Here is a 22321-nt window from a genome sequence, read left to right as displayed (position 1 = left end):
AGGGGGTCCCGGGCAAATTTAGGGCAGTGTGACTGGTTCCACTGCTCTGGGTGCTGAGCCTAGGGGGTGTTGCAGGGTGTCACAGCTATGATGTATTGAATTGAGCAGAATGGAATTGAGAATGGAATTGAGCAGAATGGAATTGAGCAGAATGGAATTGAGAATGGAATTGAGCAGAATGGAAATGAATTGAGCAGAATGGAAAGTGAGATGCGGGGTGGAGGGGCAGAAATCTGGGCTCACACAGGACACCATTGAAGTTTGAAAGACCAAAGTCCACCCCTGTACACTCGTACATGCTGGTGGGATAAGAGCTGGAAAGAAGACAGAGAGGAATTCCCCAAGTGAAATAACCCTTTTCCTGGCATCGAACAGACCAGTCTTCCCATGCATACGGGAAGTGTGATGATGGGAGGAAAACAGCTGAAGGTGGTTAATGCAGGTAAAAGAGTGGGGAGAAAAGCAGTGCTGGATTTAGAGCAGTGAGGGCAGTTGAGGGGGTGCAAGATGAGGGGGAGAAGGAGGAGGAGGAGGAGGAGGTATAGTATAGTATAGTATAGTATAGTATAGTATAGTATAGTATAGTATAGTAGTGTTTTTTTCTGGGGGTACTCAAGTACCAGCATTGGTACTCAAGTACCAGTACTGGGGTATGCAGTAGCAGCACCTTTTTTCTAGAAAGCACTGACAACAACTATCACCACCTATATTTATATAGGTAAATATCGAGGTAAAGTACCAAAAGGAATTACTGTGAAAATAAGATGACGACAGCAACAACAACAACAAAAATGTTGGGCAGCTCCCAACAAAAAAATAGTGAAAACGCAATACAAAAAATAGCAAAAGCACACATTTAGGGATTGTGTGCAAGGTTTTGTCTTTGCTCCAGATGCTATCTTACCAAAGTCCACCACTGGAAAAATAAGGGGGGGTGAATGAAAAAGTCCTTGGCATCTGGAATGAGGGCTGGGCATGGGCTGGGACATTTGTGTGTGCCACCTTGAACACAGGATAAAGAAATAAACAGATTAGATCTTGGTTCCAGGGTCTATTCCCCCCTTCTCCCTTCAGTCCCCCCACCCCCACCCCTCACCCTAGGTCATTGTCATGCCATTGGCTGGATGTGAAGGCATTCAGTCGAGACGGCAAGGCAGCTAAATTGCTTTATCCCTGTAAAAATCGATGACTAAACCTATGGTGTTGTGTACACTGTTTCATATGCACCAGTGCAGCAATAAATTATTCATGTTGTGCTCTGTCAGCAGTTTTACTGTAGACAGCAAGGCTACCAGCAGCACCTAATCTTCAAGCACATGAGTGCATCTTTCAGTGATTATGGCCCGTGAGCATATTTTATGAGAGGTGGGCCAGATGTTGTGTTGCTTTCAAAACGCAAATGTGACTGCTTTGCTTTTTCCAACCTGTCTGTCCTTCACTGCTTACATCTCCTGGAATTTTCTCTCTCTCTTAAAGTTGCTTTACGTGAGCAGGTGTGACATGCTGAGGGATAGTCGAAAAATTGAATCTTTCAGAGCTCTCACCTCCGAGACAATACAGTGTGGCTGGGATGACTCAGTAAAATGCTGAATCTATGCAAAATAGAATTATGCTACTCAGTTTGGTTCTAAAGGCTAATAACACACACAGTTCTAAAATGATGGAAAGCCATTCAGTCAATAACGGAACTTTGTTTTTAAGGAAAATAAGAGTTAAAGTTGAAGCATCTGTTCACCAAGCTATTTTTAGAGCTCTGCTAAAAAGCTTTGGAGTGAGTTTTGTCCTCTGTGTGTCTTTTTAAGAATTGTTTGTGATTTGATATCTTGAACTTGCGTTACTGTCAGGGCAGATGCATTGAACTGTTACACAAGAGTCTTTGTCTGTGTGTGTGTGTGTGTGTGTGTGTGTGTGGAGTGGGGTGGGGTGAGAGAGGCAAGGCCCAGTAGTAACACAAATTAAGAGTAGTATAGAGGAATTGTGAATCAGTTACAAAAGGGCACTTGACTGCTAGTCAGCCATGATTTTTTTTTCTCAAAGCTAAATGTGTCACACAACAATCCTGTAAAAATCAATTGTGGGGAGGGGAGCAGATAAGTCTTTCATAACTTTAGATAATGTGCATGTTGGCTGGCTTTTTGCTTTGCTTTTCCAATATGCAGTTTTCCGTTGCAGAATTGCAATGTCGGCAAGGGCAATTTGGTATGACTTAGGCCAGTCAATGGTGAAGGCAAAGGTTTTCCTGCAGTGTGGGCCACCGTGCTATTGGGATTATGGAAGAAGGAGATTAGAATTACCACACCCTGTGTGTCTTGTGGTTGCAATGACTTTGGGCTTGAGATGGGGCATGAAAGAACCAGGGAAGAGGTGGGCTAGGCAAAAAGCAAGGTGGCTGCTTCTATTTATATTAATTAATTAATATACCAATGGGTTCCTAAGCAGTTTACAAGTATAAAAACAAACCACACAAGCATTAAAATATAGCTAACCATAACTGAAAGATGCAATAAAACAATCCCATTAAATCAGTGGAAGGAAATAGCAGCTGGGAATGTGAGAAAGGCAGACAGCCATATCTGGTGAAGGCATTTTTAGCAAGGGAAGCCCAGATGTTACCACACTACTGTGTCCTCTGTCACCGAGGCAGGAAACTCTGGGTTGTATTACCTCAGGCAGTCGGTGACAGCAAACACAACTTAACATTCCTCCATTAAATAATAATAAAATATCCCTTCACATCGAAGCTAGCATTTTGGGGAGAAGGTTAGGCCAGAAACTTTCCCCGTGCTATGATGATTTCCTGCTACCATTTCAGAAATGTGAAAGTCTTTGTTGTCTTTTTTTTTTACTCAGGTCTTGTACATAGCAAGGGAGCATTCAGCCAAGCATATGGAGGAAAAAGGCCAACCAAACTACATGGCTAATCAGAGCATGTGCTACCTCAGCAAACATCATGCCATTCTGCCTGGCTGTTAAGCAACATCTCCACCTTTTGCCCTCTTGGCTAGTTGACTCTTAAGTTGCACATAGAGTGATCTGTGCTATGGCACTTCCAACATTGTTGTCCTTCCATTCCCTCTCTCATCCAGTAATCGGTGTTGATTGCCTTTCGAGAGAGTTAGCATTCCATAGGGGCTATCAAGCATGCTCAGTCCTCATTGGGCCTCTTATTATGTTTTAGGGTTGCCATGTTTCAAAAAGTAAAATTCCAGACACCCACAAAGTTGTTAGTTTTCCTGACACCCACAAAGCTTTTTTTGGTTTTAAACTTTTGGAGCTGTTTACGTTGCTTCTTCCATTGTGTTGCCATATATCCAGGTTTCCCCTGGCATTTCCTCTCCAACACCATTTTAACACCTGAAAACCAGGACGTGTCAGGAATTTTCCTGATGTATGGCGGGCCTAGTATGTTTTGTACATCTGCATATCTTGGGGTTACCTCAAGTCTGCTGATGCACCCCTTTGTGTGTTTTGTGTTGCTGTTTTAGCTATATAAGGGATACCTCTCAAGGCATTGAATCAGAATTATCTGATTAAACGTACTAAACTGAACCAAGTCCCATCATGAGGGATGGGTAGTGATTACTTTAAAAATGCATTTCAATGTGCCACTTCCTCCCATTTCAAAAGCTTGATAATGGTGTTCCACTTTGTAGGATGTTAATTGTTTGTCTATATGTGTGTGCATATGAAAGACCCATTCCACGAAGGCCAAGGATCTCGATTTGAAAAGTACCACTTATGAGTGGAATTGAATAGAAAGCAGTAATGATTGCTTTCAAGATCTCTTGCATTTGGGAATGATCTAAACACACATTTGCATGGGAGACCAGAGTCGTAATACCCATTAAGGGTCATTGTGCTGCACATTTTCATAATGAAAAGCTACATTCTTCAGCTGCTATGATGAATGGAAAATTCATACCAACTGGAAGAAAGCAGCATCAGGCTCTGTGCATCTAAAATGGTTTTGAGCAGCACAGTTTTATGGTAAATCCACCGAGTCTCTGTGCGGGGGGCTATCTTCCTTTTGTCATGTCTTTCATCCCTTGCTGTGTGCTTCTCTACTCAAATTTCTCTTTCACAAATACTGGATTGGATCCAGCCCACCATAGGTGAGTATGCAGAGGGTTTCCCCCATAGGCCAGTGGCGGCCAAACTCACCCCTAGGCCTCACTAGAAAGTTTTGCAGCTGTAGGTCTAATTTCAAACATACTCTGTGAGCCATTGATTTAGAACAGGGGTCAGCAAACTTTTTCAGCAGGGGGCCAGTCCACTGTTCCTCAGACCTTGTGGGGGACCGGATTATATTTTGAAAATAATAATAATGAATGAATTCCTATGCCCCACAAATAACCCAGAGATACATTTTAAATAAAAGCACACATTCTACTCATGTAAAAACACCAGGCAGGTCCCACAAATAAGCCAGAGATGCATTTTAAAGAAAAGGACAGATTCTACTCAGGTAAAAACATGCTGATTCCTGGACCGCCCACAGGCCGGATTTAGAGGGTGATTGAGCCAGATCCGGCCCCTGGGCCTTAGTTTGCCTACCCATGATTTAGAACTCTGACAAGAGCGTTCTGCTCCCTCAGAGTGGATCTTTTGGTGGGAAGTGTATGAGTGAAGTGGTGGAAGAAAGACAGAGAGGTAAGTGACCTTGCCCACTTTGGCCCCACTACTGTTTTTAGTTCCAGCCACAACTAGCATGCGGTCCCTGACATATTAACACCTCCCGCAAGGGAATGTGGCTGGCTACAGGAGAGAGAAAAAGGTTGCCAATTCCTGTTGCAAGGTCATCACAGACATGTTTTCTCATTCCTATCATGCATGCATGTGAACATCACAGACCCTCCAACATGATGCAGCCAAAGTCAGGGACACCATCTTTCGGGTCTGAGTCACGTGACCCTTGCAAGATCACAGACCCAGGAAAAGTGTTTTATCAGGCACGGCGCCCAAGAACGCATGTTTGGGGGCACTGCATGAGATTGTGGACCCAAAGAAACACTTTTTCAGGGTGATATATCAGCCAGAAATCATGCGAGAGCAAGGTGGCCAAAATGGTCACCGTACTCTCATGGGGGAGGGGGGAATGGGATGTCCTGGTTTTTCTGCTGCAGTTGATGGGCACGACACCTTCAGAGGCAATGTCAGACCATTATAGGAAACAGGAGAGCTGTGTTATATACTTCCTAAAGACCTATTCAGGCTTCACCCTTCCACTGAAAAAGGAAAAAGCACTTTGATCTCATTTCCCTTGACTGAGCACAGGGAGAAGAGGTGAATGAAGATATGGAAGGTGCACATCAACCTTCTGTTTCCTGTAGCATGCCAGTGTGCTGAACCTCCATGAGTGTCTGCTGCAGTGGGCATGGGGAAATTGGAGATCTGCTGCATTCTCTTGGGATATTTTTGTATTCAGACACAGCACCTTGGGTTGACTGGTTTGAGCTGTGTGTTTATAGGAATACAGAAGTGGAGTCAATATTGTGCTAGGAACAGCTACCGGTACTTGAGATTTAAGGCCAGCAGCTTTGATGCTGCCCCATGGGTATAATCTGATATAACCATTGTCTATATAGAAATGGAAGGCGCTCTGTGTATTTGTGGAGCCCCATCTGTCACAGCTACCAATGAAGCTGTCACACATGAAGTAGGCTGTGGTTTTCACGTGGTATTTTGCACAAATTGAGGTGCTTGTGCGAGGAATCATTTCCTAAGATAGCGTACTGGTACATGTGTTCTGGAGATGAAAGTTCTACTTCCTGTGTCTGAGGAAATGAAGCAACTTCTTAAAAACAAAGAAGACTTAACTAAATCTGCCCTGCAAGTAAGGATTTTCTGGGAGAAATGAGTTCACAGCCGCTAGTACAAAACAGAGCATTTCAGCAATAGAAAAAGTAAAAAGTAAACGTTTTGTATGACTGGAGGTCATCCCACACTCATTCATATTATTGTAGTTGTGCACATCACCTATTGCTTAAATCCTTTCAAAGTCAACTGAAGTGTAAAAGGATGCAGCCAGTGTTTTCAGGTCACTGATTATGCCCTGCTAAGTCTTGGAATACATCTTAGTTTATATGGCTCTGTCCTACTAAGTTGCCTCAAAGGAAGACCTCCTGGGAAACATTTATAAGCCTCCCTGATATCTCCAGAGGGAGAGCAAGGACTTGGTCCCATCCACACCATACATTTAGACATGGCCTCCTTCATGGCCTTCCTGGGAACTGTAATTTACTACAAAGATCACCACCCTTAACAAACTACATACCCTCCAACATTTCTCAGATGAAAATGGGACATTCCACATCAGGAAGCTTCTCCAACATTTGATGTCGCCGTATACATAGACGTCATATACATTTTTTTTTAGGGATCAGACAGTGGCTCACTGGCAACAGGGCTTATAGGAGATGGCAGATTCACATATTGTACAGTATGTTTAGATTTTGGTCTACTGTCTAGAATGCCCAATGTCCAGCAGAAATAAAAATCTGTGACATGGTCTTTTGGCTTTTTCCCGACAGCAAACCACGTTCTGAGAGATCCAACTTTTAGCTAGGCTGTTAACAGTGTTACATGTCTTTTACAGCAAATATGTATCTCTGCCACCACTACACACAAATTAGGTTTGATAGAAAGGTTTGTCAAAGCAATAGATAAATGCTTTCTTTACCTGAAAGGGGAAAAAATCCAAAGATCAGCATGGCCACAATCTAGGAAGGGATAGTTGTACGTCCAAAAGTCAGAAAAATCATAAAAGGCAAGCTATCTGATGATGTGTTAAATTAAGGGACAGTGTGGAAAGCATTAAAATCCACTGTTACACATTTTCTTGGAAATCTTAAGGCCCCAAACTTTGAAACATGAGATGTAATATATCTCTGAAAATTCTTGGTTTCATTTCTCAACTTATTCCCACCAAACGTGGGTGCTCTGAATAACATACACAAAAAGTGGTTTCACCAAGATATGATATTTTGCTAACCTTTTCACTCTGAAATTCATATCACTGTTTTTTGATCTCTGAGCTATCTCATGCTTAGTTAGCTGTCATTGTTTTTGTGCATTTTTACTGCCTGTGTGCCTGCATTGGTATTACACAACCAACTTACAGAAGACCTTTTTTCTCAAATGCAGATTCTCTCCACTCTCATCAACAATCAGCAGCATGCATTGTTGGAAGCAGAAAATGGAGGAATAAATAAATCTCTACCTGCATTCATGAAACACGTAAAGGTTTTTTTAAAAAATAAAAAATATTGTCTTTTGGCCAATAAGTTCTATGAAATTTCTACACTGGTTGTTCTAACTGCTGTCTGCAATATGTTATAATATTGTTTTAAATGTCTCTTAGGTATTTTTATTTTATTGTGAGTTGTCCTGTGCTTCCTTTATGGGGAAGGGGGATTATAAATTTCAATAATGAATAAGCAAGTAAGTCAAGAAATGTTTATGCATTGTAGGATTTCTCCATAGAAAACGAAAAATAGAGTCTTTAGTAACTGGTTTTGGAGAACTTAGGCAAATGCAGCAACAGTTGAAAGATTAACTGTCCTTTTCTGATGGGATATGCATTTTAGGTAATCTTGTCAAAGAAAAGACTAATTTGAAGAACAATGAATGTTTTTGTTTAGATTTCTGTGCCAGGCAGGAAAATAAATGATCTGGTAAAGTGGGTGGTTGAGGTGATGGGAAACTAGGGTGGAGATATAAGTAATAATGTAGAATATCAAATGTGTGGAATGGCAAAGCAATACTAATCGTGTGGAGGGGACATCAACAGCCTTAAAACAACTATGCATCTTATTGTAGAATATACAGTACAGAAAGAAGTTTAAAAACACACCAGTGCTTCTTTTTGTCATTCTTTTGTGCCATGGGAGTAGATGATTTGCATTGGAGACAAAATCAGTCACAACTTTTTTGAGCTAGAGATCAACAATTTCTGCTAAACAGGCTGAAGATCAAAGCTCACAGTTACTGTACCCACTAAGTTCCAAGTCTGTATGCTTGGGCTTTAATAATGGCACAGACCAAGCTGGCATGGCAAGAACTGCTGGCATTAAATGACCACAGACAATTGGTGAGCCCCATCCCAACTGATAGCTAATAAGACTCTGCTTTAAAAAATAAAAATAAAATCCTTTAAGTCCAAAAGGTCCTTGAAGTGGTGTAACTATACACTCACTTCTCAATATTATGATGAGATATATTCAACATAGCACTAAGGCGAATAATTCATCAGCTCAAGGATTTCTCCTAATGCAACTGAACAGTCTCAGTGCTATTTTTCTAGAAAAAGGTGCTGGAACTCCCCATGAATGCCTCCCCTGTTCTTTTATAATGGCAATGGCATCTATCTGAGAGGTGCCGGAACTGAATTCTGGTGAGTTTCAGCTGAGAGCTCCATCTCCTGCTCCCCCTAGATTACCTTCTGGGTTCACCACCCCCAACCTCTGGGGGATGACATGGGGTGTGCATGGGGAAAAGCGGAGGATACTACTAGTATTCCTTGTGCAAATACAAATATTTAATTGAATACTGCTTGGTATGATTGGACAGATTAGGTTTTCTCCTCTCTGGAACAGCTGTCCTAAAATACCATGAAAATGACTGTGTTGTTCTTTTATTTTTACACCACAAAGCTTATCCTTCTGGCTGCCAGCAGTTTACAGTGTGCAGACTCACACGTTCCGTTCTTCCAGTTGTAAGAGGGGTGGTGGTAGTGGTGAAATCGTGGGATGAACTTTGTACTGAATATCATGTCTGTTTTAGCTCCTGCTGCTTCTAAATTTATTCTCCACTAATTGCTAGATGCGCCACAGAGGAGAGGAAAGGTGAAAACTAAAAGAGTACCTTGTGATGTGTGTGAACAGGGAATAAGCCAGGAAGGCCTAAGAACATTGCAGAGACAAACTGCCATGGAACACATTCCTCCTTTTCTCTGACTGTTGTCAAGAAGTAAACTACTTATTATCTGCAGTTCTCCCTGACACAAAGACAAAACTCACCTTGAAGCACTGTTTTGCTAACTCCATCCCAACCACCTTTTCTGGCTGCTCTGACCTTAATGTTCCCTTCAGGTAATTGGCAAGATTTACACTAAAGTGATCAAAGTGAATTTTTGAAGCCTCCCATTTTGTATCTGAGCCGCATTAAGATTGTGCACTCAGGTATTTAAGGAAAAAAGAAGAAAGAGGGGCACTGGTTTGTTTTTAAGACTCTACAAGGGTTAAATGACTCCTGGAATACTAGTACTTTACTTTAGAGCAACATTGTATGAGAGCTAATAGTTACATGCTCAGGTAAAAAAAAGGTAAAGGACCCCTGGACAGTTAAGTCCAGTCAAAGGCGACTATGGGGTTGTGGCGTTCATCTCGCTTTTAGGCCGAGGAAGCCGGCGTTTGTCCATGGGGAAAAGTGTGTCACTGTACTGCATTAAGCAGGAGTAGGGGATCCAGTAACTTAACAGATGAAATTCTATAAAAATAAGAACCAGTATAAAACCAAAACACCCACCATTTATTATGCAATTGTCTGAGGACGTTTGAGCACATTTCTTATAAAGGTTAACTTCCTGTGGACATTTGGATGGCATAAATCAATTTATATGTTCAAATTTAGATGGGTGTATCACCTGCTTTTGTATTTTATTGTGAAGTGAGGGGCCTTTCCCCTCACACTTTTTCTATTTTTCTTTTTTGTTTGTTTGTTTATATATTGTAATATGTACACAAATAAATTTTAATAGTAGAGATAGGATAGTGCTCCACCCTAGTTCACCGTCTGTAGATTGGAATAGTGAAATGGAGGCATCTGGCTAACTGTAATTTAATCCCGTGTTACATGCAATTGATCCATTGATGATGGTTGGTTTCATGAGTGCATGCAGGAAGGAGCTTTGAGAATCACTCCTTCAAAGACAATTTGCTACGGCAATGTTGATTTCCTCCAGGATCCTAATATTGTTAGGAGAAGAGACACGTATGCAACACGGCCAATGAATTGTGGAGATCTGCCTTGCAGGAAGCAGAAGTGGCGTGACAGAAGCAAGCATTGAAAAGATAAGCTTAAGGAGAACTCTCAGAGCTCTAGGATTGACATTAAGCATAAGAAGGCATCAGCTACTGATTACGCTAATTGGAGAAACGCAGGGAACCATGCAATGAGGCTGTTTGGTAGTTCAGTTGATGTCATTAGCTAACTGTGTGTTGTCCTTCCATAGAGTTGCTCGAGATGTGTGAGCCTCTCCCACTGCCATGCTTACTCTACCCTACAGCAAATTATCAAAGTAGATTTATCAGGTCCCAGAGCCTCGAAGGACTAATAAGCTACCAAGTGCCAATTCTTGGGTTGCAAGTGTCAGGCATAATCAGTACCTCCAAATCTATCAATACAAAATATGTCCTCCTCCCTTCTGAGATAACATCACTCATAGAAACTTCATTATCCTTACTCCATAGCAGTGGCTGTATTGCCCTTCAGGAAGGAATTTATTTAAAATGGCACACACAAGGCAACAGATCAAGCTCTGATTCTCCTGAAGGAGGAAGGCAATTGACGCTCATCAGAGTAAGTAAAGCTCGTATGTGCGACACTGAAATGGGGGGGGGGTGATATTTGCTCAAGGACAATTAAAGCTAGGGTGCATCTCGAACCCTGGGGTATGAAATGTTTAAAAGCAAAGCTTCACTGGAAGGGCAGCTGAACTATTGAACATAATAATCTTATTGAGGCAGACCAAATGGCCATTCAGCCCAAAGCTTTAGTAATTTCCAGGCCCTGAAATCTTGGATGAATGTGTTTGGGTAGGATGGGCAGCATCGTGTTGGCATATCATCTTGAATGACCTTTTCGAAAGGTAACTTAGAATTTAGTAGAAATCCTTGTATTGTAGCTTGAGTCTTTGCAACAGTGTGAACATGTTTTCAGCACTAGATAATTGTGAGGTGAATGTTACGTAGTTGCCTAGTGCATTTGCTAAGGTTATCAGTAATTATCATTGCTGAAGGCTCCACTATTTCTTCTTGTGGAATTACAATGAAAGAGAAGATGCAACAGGTGAAACTCAAGGGGTGTCCTTTTGACACAATATTTTCCTTGAAATGCAGCAAGGTGGGCGATGTGTGCACCCATTGAGTGATGTGAGAAAATTCCAATGAAAATTGACATGGAAGCAGAAATTGTCCCTTCTCCAGAATGGAAATAAATCCAGTGAACGGGATAAGTATACAGTTTTGTTGTTTCTAGTCTGCAAATGATACATAGCAATAAGTAGCTGTTCCATTTCCATTGAAACGACTGGTGTGGAATATGTAATGATTGCATAATTAACTGTGTAAAATTTCATCAAAGTGGACAGTGAAATGAACAGCAGCATTGGTTTTGGGAGCTGAACTGCAGCACAACAGCAACAGCACTGCATGAAATAAATATGGGGCAACATACCTTCTTACATCCTTAGTGAAACCCCTCTGAGAAATCCATTTCAGTCATCAACCTTCCCACCGCCACCTGCTGGAACATGTTACTTGAAGGCCCTCAATATTCTCTTTATATATGGCTTTAGGGCAATTCAGTGACAACCTTGTATTGCGGTCCTGAGCTGGTTAAGGCTTTATAGGTCAAAACCAGCATTTTGAATTGGGCCTGGAAACTAATTTGCAGCCAGTGCTATGGGGGCAGGATTGGTGTAATATGCCCAAACCATCTTGCCCCAGTGTCTAACCTGGCTATTCTGCACCAGCTGAAGTATCCAAACTGTCTTCAGAGGCAGCCCTACGTATAACATGTTGCAGTAATCTAACCTAGAGGTTACCATAGCATAGATGACAGAAGTTAGACTATCTCTGTCTGGGAAGGGGTGCAGCTGGCCCACCAGCCAAAGCTGATGGAAGGCACTCTACACCACTCTACACCACTGAGGCTCAAGTGACAGCCAAGTATCCAGAAGTATGCCCAAGCTACATAACCACTCCTTCTAGAACTTTCCATATTTTAAGGAGATTTCATGATCTATCAGCTCATTATCAGCTCTGCCCCTCTTCCTGGAATTATTATATGCCCTGGCTGTACAGGTAAATCTGTACACTTAATGTAAGTGTGCTGCTATCCTAGTTTCCAGGTAGGATGCCACAGGCAGGGAAGTGAGAAGGCATCAAATTCTACTCTGATCTGTGTTTCTCACGAGCTGTGCTTTTTCCATTCCACTGAATTCAGCTTCCAATGAAAACTGTATCTTTCTGTCTGTTGGGGCAGAATTTTATGTAATTAATTAATTAAGCTACCCCACTCATTTCAATGCGAAGGGTGTGTGTGTGTGTGTGTGTGTGTGTGTGTGTGTGTTTCATCAACTTTTTATCATTTGTAGACTGAGATCATCAAAAGTCAACTGTGATCATATAATTAATTGATTTCCATTCTATACCTTGGATGAAGAATATGTTCTCATTTCCATCAAAATTCCCTGACATCCCCAACTACAGGTATGAAAGCAAGTGAAAAGCTGTTTTACATAATAGCAGTTTAAACTGATTTAAACTTACCACCAAGTATTACTTAAATAGGCGCAAACTGAACTCTTCAAAGGAATCCTTCATGGGTGTACATTAGGATACTTTGTTGCCATTACGGTAAGAAGGATAATTGCTTTTTTTAAAAAAATCCTTTTTGCATGCCCCAGAATTAGGTTAAACAGTAAAGAGTATCTAATGTGAAGATTTTTAAGGGTTTATTCTTTTCTCAATGGGCATGTATAAATCCAGCTAACACTGAATGAACGCAACTTCTGAACATCAAAGGGAAACTGAGTCCCTTGACACCTTTTTTAAAAGAGTCAGACTCATTTTCCTTTGATGCATACAAGTTGTTTGAATTAGGCTACAGTCTTAAATGCATTTACTAGGGAGGAAGCCCCAATGAACACTGTGGGACTTACCTCTGAGTAAATATGCATAGGTTTGTTCTGCGAAGACGATTGAGTGAAGCAAGCATGTGATCTTTCACTTGGGAATCTTAAAGCTGTGGATTTTATGCCATTTGTACAGCTTCCAACCCTTTCCACAGGTCTGTCATGTAGCAATCACTGCAGGCACCCACTACAAATGAAACGAAGAGGAACTTTGTCGTTACTTTCATTCGCAGATAGGGCGTTTGTTATGGAGAGCTGATCCACAATTAACAGACACTTAGACGAATCTGTTAGGATTAATGATGTATAATGCAGAAACATTTTCTGCTGTGCTCCCTATTAATTACTTAACAATGACAGCCGTTCCATTCAAGCATCATAATTTCACACCTGATGAAATTTAATTTCCTTTTTAGAGTTGGATCCTAACGGTTGCTGCATCAGCAGATACAAAGGCATGTGAAATGTGGAGTCAGGGCAAAGTCACAAAGTGTGATGTTGCCATGGTATTTGTTAGTGTAAACACCAAGCTGAAGTCTCAGCCATCACGTTATTAGGTGGTATACGGAGATAATTTTTGTTTTCCTTTCATGTCTAGTGTGCTGTGTTCAGGAGCATATCATCAGTGTGTATTCTTCACTTCAGAGTGGTCCAGATTCCCCCTTCCTCTTTTCTCTTAAACTAGGAAAATCCGTGCTGCAGGCTTGTATTAGGAGCCTGGCCAGAGAGCTGTAAATAGGATGGCCAGATGTGAAAGAGGAATAAATCTTCTGTACTTTTTGACAGCTGGGTAGAAGAGGGCATTTCAGCCACCATGCAAGCTACAACTGATGAAATTCCCTCTTCTACATAAATATTAAAGATGTGAGTCCTGTACCACCCTTGCAATGGGCTATAGGCAGGTCTGCCCTGTAGGTCCTCCTCCTACCTCCTAACTCATATCCCCACAACCTGGTAGCCTCCAAATGTTGGACTCCAATTCCAGACCCAGCCAATATGGTGGATGGTTAGAGAATATGGGAGTTGTCCAAAACATCTGGAGAGCATTGTGGTTAGGCAAGGCTGGCATAACTGTGAATAATGTGTCCAATCCTAGACACTGTAATTTAGGATGGATGTTGACAAGTGGGAACATGTGCAGAGGAGGGCAATTCAGATGATCAAGGGCCTAGAAGCCAAGCCTTATGAGGAACAGTTGAAGGAGCTGGGTATGTTTAGCTTGGGAAAGAGGAGACTGAGAGGAGACGCGATAGCCATCTTCAAATATCTCAAGGGCTGACACATGGAAGAGGGAACAAACTTGTTTTCTCCTGCTCTGGAGGCTAGGACTCAAACCAGTAGCTTCAAGTTACAAGGAAAGAGATTCTGTTTAAACATACAGAAAAACTTTCTGATGGTGAGAACTGTTCAGCAGTGAAATGGTTTCTCTCTGGAAGTTATGGACTCTCTTAGACATTTTAAAGCAGAGGTTGGTTGGTTGGATGGCTGTCTGTCATGGATGCTGTAGCTGAGATTCCTGCATTGCAGGGGGTTGGACTAGATGACCCTTGGGGTCCCTTTCAACTCTGTGATCCTAACTGCACCACAAATCCCTGTTGCTTTTGCTATGTTTGCTACCTGGGCTACAGTTTGACCATGTATACCTTCATCAATGACATTTATATGCTGTCCCATAACAACGTGGTCTGGATGGCTTGCAGTGAATCAATTTCAATACAAAATGAAGCCTTTGAATCAAATCGAAAGCTACATAAATACACCAGAAACAAAACTTGAACTAAGAACCATACATTCAGAATTAAGCCCCACTGAATTCAATTGAACTTCCTCCCAAGGAAGCATGATTTGGACAGCCATCTCTAATTAGTGCTGATTTTTGTGAATGCCAGGGTCAATAGCCTTGATTTGGATTCAGTATTGGCATATCTTATTGAGCCGTTTTTAGATTGTATTTATTAAATTGAAAAGTCACCTTGTGGGTCCTGCTGTGGACTTGAAAGGTGGTGCTTGAATTAGATAACAAAACTCCGGAATGATTTTCAGCTGCACAGGCTGAAGACATGATGTTCTGAGGACACCCACATTTGAGGGTGGAACTTAAAAGTTGTTTATGTCAACTTAACTCTAACCCTTAAAAGGAAAAATCCCAGAGATTTTCTTCTTCTTCTTTATAAGCAGCTGAGTTTTTAAGAAATGCCATGGTTACCTCCTGGAAGCAAATACACAGTTGCATCAGACTCCTTAGGAACTGAACAAGACACACGAACCATGTCTGCCAGAGCTCACTGCTTTGTAAGAAATACCAAAGCCATATGGTCTAAATCGTATTTGTAATACCACCTCTGAGGTTCTGAAATAACATGTTTATTCATTATGACTGCTTCGGATTGTTCATTCAGGTGAATTATCAGAGACTCTCAACATGATTTCCATAGAAATTCTGTCACTATTGTATTGTCTTCTTAAAAAAAAAAAAGCACACACAAGGTGCTATGATTAAATGTGAAAATTCGCTCAGCAACTTCCTTTGTGTTTATATCCCATGCTTAGTTCTCTGAAGTTATTGTTCAGTGCAGATCCTTTTAGATCTGTACAGGGTTTTGTTTAAAAGCAGTAGAAGATACGTCCTTATTATTTATTTTTTCTCTGTAATAAAGGAGCATTAGAAAGGATGTAAAAAACAAAGGCAGCCGCAGTAAGCAAACTGAACAATGGCACACAACTTCATGTTGCATTTTGAGTTGTTCCCAACACAAGAACTGACTAATAGTTCTTCGTAGAGACTTGATTTCAGTTAGGAAGTTGACTGATCAACCGAGCAAGGCAAAAAAGAAAATGATAAAAAGGAGAAGGTCCAGGGATTGTTGCATGGGGTTATGCTGGATGTGTGGGAAAATATTTTACAGCCCAAGTCCCTTCTGGTCTGTCTACTTTCTCTTTCTAGCAAGAAGCATGGAGTCTGTGGAAATCCCAGGTACAGCAGCACAGAGACTGGAAAGGAAATGACCAGTACAGAACAGGGCTGGCCCAAGACATTTTGCTGCCCTAGGCAAAAATGACACCCCCCCCCTGATATTTAGAGGTCGACTGTTGCTGGACCTGGAGGCTCTATTTCTTCTCCTTTGGCTCAGAGAGTGAGGCCAACTGGGGGAACATTTTCTCCACTGGGAGTGAGAGGCAGAGCAACACAGTGGGCTGCCACAACAGCACTGAATTCTAAAAGAGCCATGGAGGGCTTTAAATGTTAAAACTGAATTGAGCCTGGAAATGCTTTGGCAATAAAGTTGGTGCAGCCCTGGATGTACAATATATGCTCCTCTCTCATCTTCAAGTCCTCCCTCAAGTTGAGCCCTGCTTCCTACTCAGTGTTAGAAACTGAGAAATGAAAGCTGGGAGCTAAACGGCACCTTAAAGCTAGGTTATGGACGCAACAACGGAATGCCTAGGTACACTTTTTTATAACAAGAATACAAAGCTGAAAATGAATGAACTGCAGCTAAAATATTATGTTCATTTTTCACACAGTCTAGTCCTTCCCTTGCCTGCCCCCCGAATATTATTAAGACGGTCTCTTATCCAGTCTTCATAGAGTAGCTGAAAGTGGGGAGGCAGCAAAAGGTCCTCCTTTTCTTCCACTCTGCAGTTTTAATCTGAAATCTTAGGCGCAGTACTGCGGCCATAAACTGCTTGCGCTAATGAAATTCCTTGTTGCAAAACGCGCCTAGAACAATGGGAGTTTCAAACACAGTTTCTACTTTCAGGTGCTACAGAAGTGCTTTTGCCTTGTTACTATACTATTTCTCCTGGCAAAAACTATAGAGACAAATGCGTGTGGAGGCGTTCACAGCAGTAAACTACCTTAGTAATAGAAATAATTTCCCAGTTTGCTTCGCTTCTCATTTCTTGTTCTGGATTTAGATTTGTTTTAGATTTAAGCTCTTCTAAATTCTGTCCTCTCTCTATAAGTGCATCCTTCTCTATTTTTGTTTCTCTGGCTGTGCAGCCACGTTAACTGCTTAGTCATACATCACTTTTGTCTTGTCATGTCATGTATGGACACATTTCTATTAGAGCTGTCTGAAAAGAGGTGTTTTCTTTGGTTTTCACATTCCCAGCCTTCTCACAATTTCCCTTAGATCTTTTCCTTGATGTCACGCATCTTATCAAACTGTAAGATTGGTCAGAAGTGGACTGTAAGTAAACATTGCCTCATGGGGCATGCCAGCTGCTGTGGCAGCACAATGCCACAACCCGCAATGTGATGCTGGCAGATCAAACAATGCAGAGAGAACATTTTTATCACCCCAGTTAGAGACGGATCTGTCAGTTCAGTTCTCCATAGTTCTTCAGCATTTTTTGATTTTTCCAAAAACAAATCACACTTGAAAATATGTCAGCAATATCGTGCAAATTTCTCCTAGTAAACACATTTTATATGCAATTTTGTCTAATGTGTATGTTTTTGCAAAGCAATTTTGCCCAATATTTTGCATGCTATTTTCATTAATATGTGCACTTTTTGCACACTTTACCCTGGTGTGTGCATTTTTTTGTACAAATTGCTTGGCTGGAGACCTGTGTTGCAAAATTCAGAGAAGTGAACATTTTGAAGGATGGCTATGTTTCAGTTTGAGAATTGAAAATTTGGTAGGTTTGCTTTTACATGAAAACTTAATTAAACCTCTTCATGTCCCTAACCTTAGATGATCTGTAAACCAAGCCACCGTTGTGACCTCCAGATGTTGCTGGACTCCAACTCCCATCAGTGCCAGCCAGGATGGCCAATAGACAGAGATATTGGGAGTTGTGGTTGACAACATCTGGGTTGCGCCATGTTGGCTACCCTTGTCCTAAACTAATCCTTTTCAAGACAGTCAATTCACATACTTGGGTCTCTAACTCACACATTATTTCACTTTTATGGATGTCATTGTGTGGGGGTAGTCATGGGGGAATAAAAGAGGGAGGAAATGCTTCCTTTTTGTTGTTAGAAGTTGTGTCCCCCCCCCCAATTTTCCACCCTAAGACTGTTTTTCATGACTTTCAACCATTTTCATTATTCCCAGTCTTTGTTCTCTTTGATTTCTACAGGTGATCTTATGCTACCTACAAGTCTAGTGCTTTTGATCCAATTGGCATAAATCCTCCAAGTATTGTACTGATTTTTATGTTTCATTTTAACTGATTTTATCCCTATTGTATTACTTTTGTAGCTCATTGCGTGGTGCATAGAAACGACAACATTAAGTGCTATATAAATAAATTGTTCAAATTATTAAATGAATAAAAGTAGGTGTACCCACTTCAAACAGAGACCCATCCTAGGTGCAGAGACACATACTGGTTGCCCAGCAGCCAGTTGTTGTGTTGTTTTATTGCCACCCCTTTGCTATGCCTTTAAAGGACCATACCTGCCAAATTTCATTGAGATATGAGCAAAGGAAGCTCACTGATTGTAGTGAAAATAAAAAAAATCCTTCCAGTAGCACCTTTAAGACCAACTAAGTTAGTTCTTGGTATGAGCTTTCGTGTGCAAGCACACTTCTTCAGATACACTGAAACAGAAGTTGCCAGATCCTTCTATATAGTGAGAAGGTGGGGAGGGGTATTACTCAGAAGGGTGGTGGGAATGGGAGATTGGCAGATAGCTGAGATGATCCTTCTCACTATATAGAAGGATCTGGCAACTTCTGTTTCAGTGTATCTGAAGAAGTGTGCTTGCACACGAAAGCTCATACCAAGAACTAACTTAGTTGGTCTTAAAGGTGCTACTGGAAGGATTTTTTTTATTTTGACTATGGCAGACCAACACGGCTACCTATCTGTAACTGATTGTAGTGACTAGATGGAGAAAACAGGTGAAATGTGACTCTAATGAATCCACTGAAATCCATTCTGGACTAGTCCATTTCCCTTGTTGTTTATGGAACTAGTGTACAAATTAATGAAAGCCCTTTTTGAATAGAGTCTGAGAGAAGTCTGGAAAAGGTTCAGCAAGTGAACCAGTTCTGGCAAAAGCAGGGGAATCCAGGGTTAACTAGCCAAGGGTTTTTTGTTTGTTTGCATAGCACTAGGCCAAAGCATGTTGTGTGGTATGACCTAAGCTCTCTTAAAAGCATCTCGGTCAAGCTTGTTCTGGTCGAAGCAAGGAAGCAATTTGGCCTTTGGCAGCCTTGCCTTCTTCACACACCTCCTTGCTTTGCTCCCTAATGTGACAAGAGCTGTGCCTGACATAAACAGGGGGCAATCGGTTGGCCTGAACCTGTGGCATTTCCCTGGTTACACCTCATGTGATCTGGTCCAGGCCATGTGGGAAGCAGATTTGAACATGACCACAGCCACATGGAGCACTGAGTATATGGGAAGTGGCTTTTGGATGGCAGCCAAGCTGCTGAGATGGCATTTTGCATCAGCACACATCATGATCATAAAAATACAGTGTATGGATGATCAAAACCTAAGATCTAATATACTAATGGCTTAAATGTAGCACATTAATCGCTCGCTGCTTTCAGGCATTCTGATGAAAGAAGTGCCTTGCAAGGTGCATTGTTCAAATGCAAAGGCTGTGGGTGGGAGACGGTGAAGAATGAATGGCAAGAGATTGTGATAAGGTAGTGAAGCAGTCTATATTACAATGGTGGTATCAACATTGTCCTGTCATCTGCAATCTAGCCTGTGAAGGCTAGTTGGACCTTTGGAAGTGAAGGTTTTGGAATCTGCTTTTGATTCTAGAGATATTGCATGCAGATCTAAGCAGTACTTTTTTCTGGGTTGACGCAGGGATACGCATACCCCTAAATATTTTGTGAATCTAAGTTTGGCCTCATTGAGGGGCAGTATTTCAATATTAGAAGGAAAATGAGAGTACCCCCCCCAAAATTTTTTTTTTTAGAAAAAGAGCACTGGATCTAAGGCTTTCAGGCAAATGTGTGATACATAGTCATGATGTGATTCCCCCCCCCTACTTCCACCCCACCCCCCAACAATCATCAGTAAAATCACAATTACTCTGCAGAAACAAGGCTGGGGTAGGTTGGAAGGTAGATCATTTTAAAAGAATGATCAGTATTCACAATGGTCAGTGTGTGAGAGGCAGAGAGCCAAATACTCATTGATCAAGTTGATGATTTTGAAGTATATTGAAGCTAAATGACTTGAAAGTGGCTATTGTGGTGGTAGGGGTTTTTTTATTATTTAAAAAATGCACTCATTGAAGACCTTCAGCGGTTGTGGTAATATCATCAAAGCTATTCAGAGCTATTTGTGTTTAATGTGTAAAACCAGCATTTTTAAAAAGGCATATGACTAAAATCAGCTAGTGGCTAGACAGATAATGGCTTCTGAAATAGGCTGCCTTTCATATTCAGGCAGTGGAAACAAAACTCATCAAAAATTGCCTAATTAAAGATGTTTCATAGATGAAGAACCAGCTGTTTTGTGTGTGTGTGTGTGTGTGTGTGTGTGTGTGTGTGTGTTGTAGTTTTAAGAGTAGTAGTAGGGATGTGGATAAATTCGATTCACTTTGCATCTTGAGAAGAACTTACCTAATTCAACAAATTAGTAATTGACGTTTTCCAAAGCAACATGTGAACCGAAGTGTGCCCTTGTACAATTTTGCAATACAGTTGTCTTGTGAAATACCGTGTCCAGAAATGCTCATGCAACTTGTGCATGGAAATGCACATATCAGTAAAAGAAAAATGGAGTATAAAAATGCCTTATATAAGGAGTCAATGCCTTGCAAAAATGTCTATATTAGGCAGAATCGTATACAAAGATGTATCGATTGGGAGAAATTTGCACTAAAATGCTGATGAATTTTCATGAGGCCTTTCTCTTAAAAAAAACAAAAAATCACATACGGATCTGGAAATGCTAAGAAATGAACTGAAGACTAGAAAATGAGGAACTAAAAATGACAGGTTTATCTCTCCCTGGTGTACATGGGGAAATGCTTTTTTTCTTTGTCTATTGTAGGTATGCTTTGCATGCTGGCTTTCCTAAAGTGAATGGGAGTGCTTTACTCACCAATTCCTCCCTCTCCTGCAGCCTCCCCTTTTGAGATGTACTCCATTATCATTGTAATGAAAGCAGCCTTCCCTTTTCTCGAAGGTTTTTCTCCTCCGCAAAAGAGGCTTCCACTCATCCGCCTCATTCTCAGAGCATTTGTTGGTGGGTGTGGTGTGGTTTTGAGCTTAGCTTATCACGGAAAGGTGGCTGAGGGCGTGGCATGTGATTTATTTCCTTTCCACTGCATATCTCTTGCTGAAACTTCCTGATCTGAAGGCCCCTCACGGGAGCAGGTGCCTCATGATGCTTTCTCCTGGGATTTAATTGAAGCACAGTTACCTTGGAAGACTGCAGAGTGCTGACCACTGGCAACACTCTCCCAAGCACAAACGGTTTTGGGGTGACCTTGATAATAAGCAGAACAAAAAACCTGCTTCCCACCAGGGCAAATTTGCTGACATTTTCTCTCCCCTTTGATAGTTTTTAAATGTGTTTTCCCCCCTCGTTAACTGATGGGGAATGGTAAGAAAAGAAAGGGGGAAAGTTGGAGACATTTTTGGCACAGAATAACAACAAGAACAAGAACAACAAGAACAACAACTTATATGCCACCCATCTGACAAGGATGCCCCAGACACTCTGGGTGGCTCCCAACAAAAAATAGTAAAAACACAACATCACTCACTAAAAACTTCCCCGAACAGATGTCTTTAAAAAAAATAAATACATAGCTATTTATCTGTTTGACATCTGCTGAGAGGGTCTCCACAGGGCAGGCACCACTACTGAAAAGGCCCTCTGCCGGGTTCTCTGTAACCTCACCTCTCGCAATGAGGGAACCACCAGAAGGCCCTTGGAGCTAGATCTCAGTATCTGGGCTGAATGATGGGGGTGGAGATGCTCCTTCAGGTATACAGGGCCTCCTGAGCAGATTTTTGAGATACACAAGGAGATTCCAGGTAAAGCAATAGGGGTCTCTCCCCCCTCCCCGAAGGCTCACCATGAGTGAAACTCAATTCATAATAAAGCTCCCCCTTGAGCTGAATCTTTACTATCGATGCCTAGCACAGTTATGAATATCTAAGGCAATTCTGTCATTGAAGCAAGACAGGCAGATCTTGCATGAGTCACTGCAGCTCTGTTCAGATACAAAGTTCACTAGGTGACCTTTGGGCAATTTCCCTTGTTTTGGTTTAGCCTACTCGCATAGCTTCTTGTGAGATTAAAGTGTGGTTAGTGGGTTGCACGTGTGTGGGAAGTACATATGCCGCCCTAAACTCCCTGGAGGAAAGGTAGAATATGAATGGAGCGACAATTTAAAACAAAAGTACCATGCTGCTTGGGTGGGAGGCCAATTGGGAAATCATATGTAAGCTGCTTTTAACTCTTTGT

General features: G+C 41.5%; 1 protein-coding gene and 1 long non-coding RNA gene across 3 annotated transcripts in view; both read left to right on the top strand.

Annotated features, from left to right (window-relative positions):
* Positions 1–22321, top strand: part of ZNF804A (zinc finger protein 804A) — a 260558-nt gene that overhangs the window by 18959 nt on the left and 219278 nt on the right. The gene's annotated exons all lie outside the window — the stretch shown is intronic.
* Positions 184–3220, top strand: LOC308465043. The gene is made up of 2 exons (XR_013980237.1): positions 184–442; positions 2851–3220. It is a non-coding gene; the product is annotated as an uncharacterized lncRNA (long non-coding RNA).

The sequence above is a fragment of the Podarcis pityusensis genome (genome assembly GCF_964106645.2).
Source record: "Podarcis pityusensis genome assembly, chromosome: 1".
Lineage (NCBI taxonomy): Eukaryota > Metazoa > Chordata > Lepidosauria > Squamata > Lacertidae > Podarcis > Podarcis pityusensis.
The sequence above is the reverse complement of the archived record's forward strand: the minus strand, read 5'-3'. Positions and strand labels throughout refer to the sequence as shown.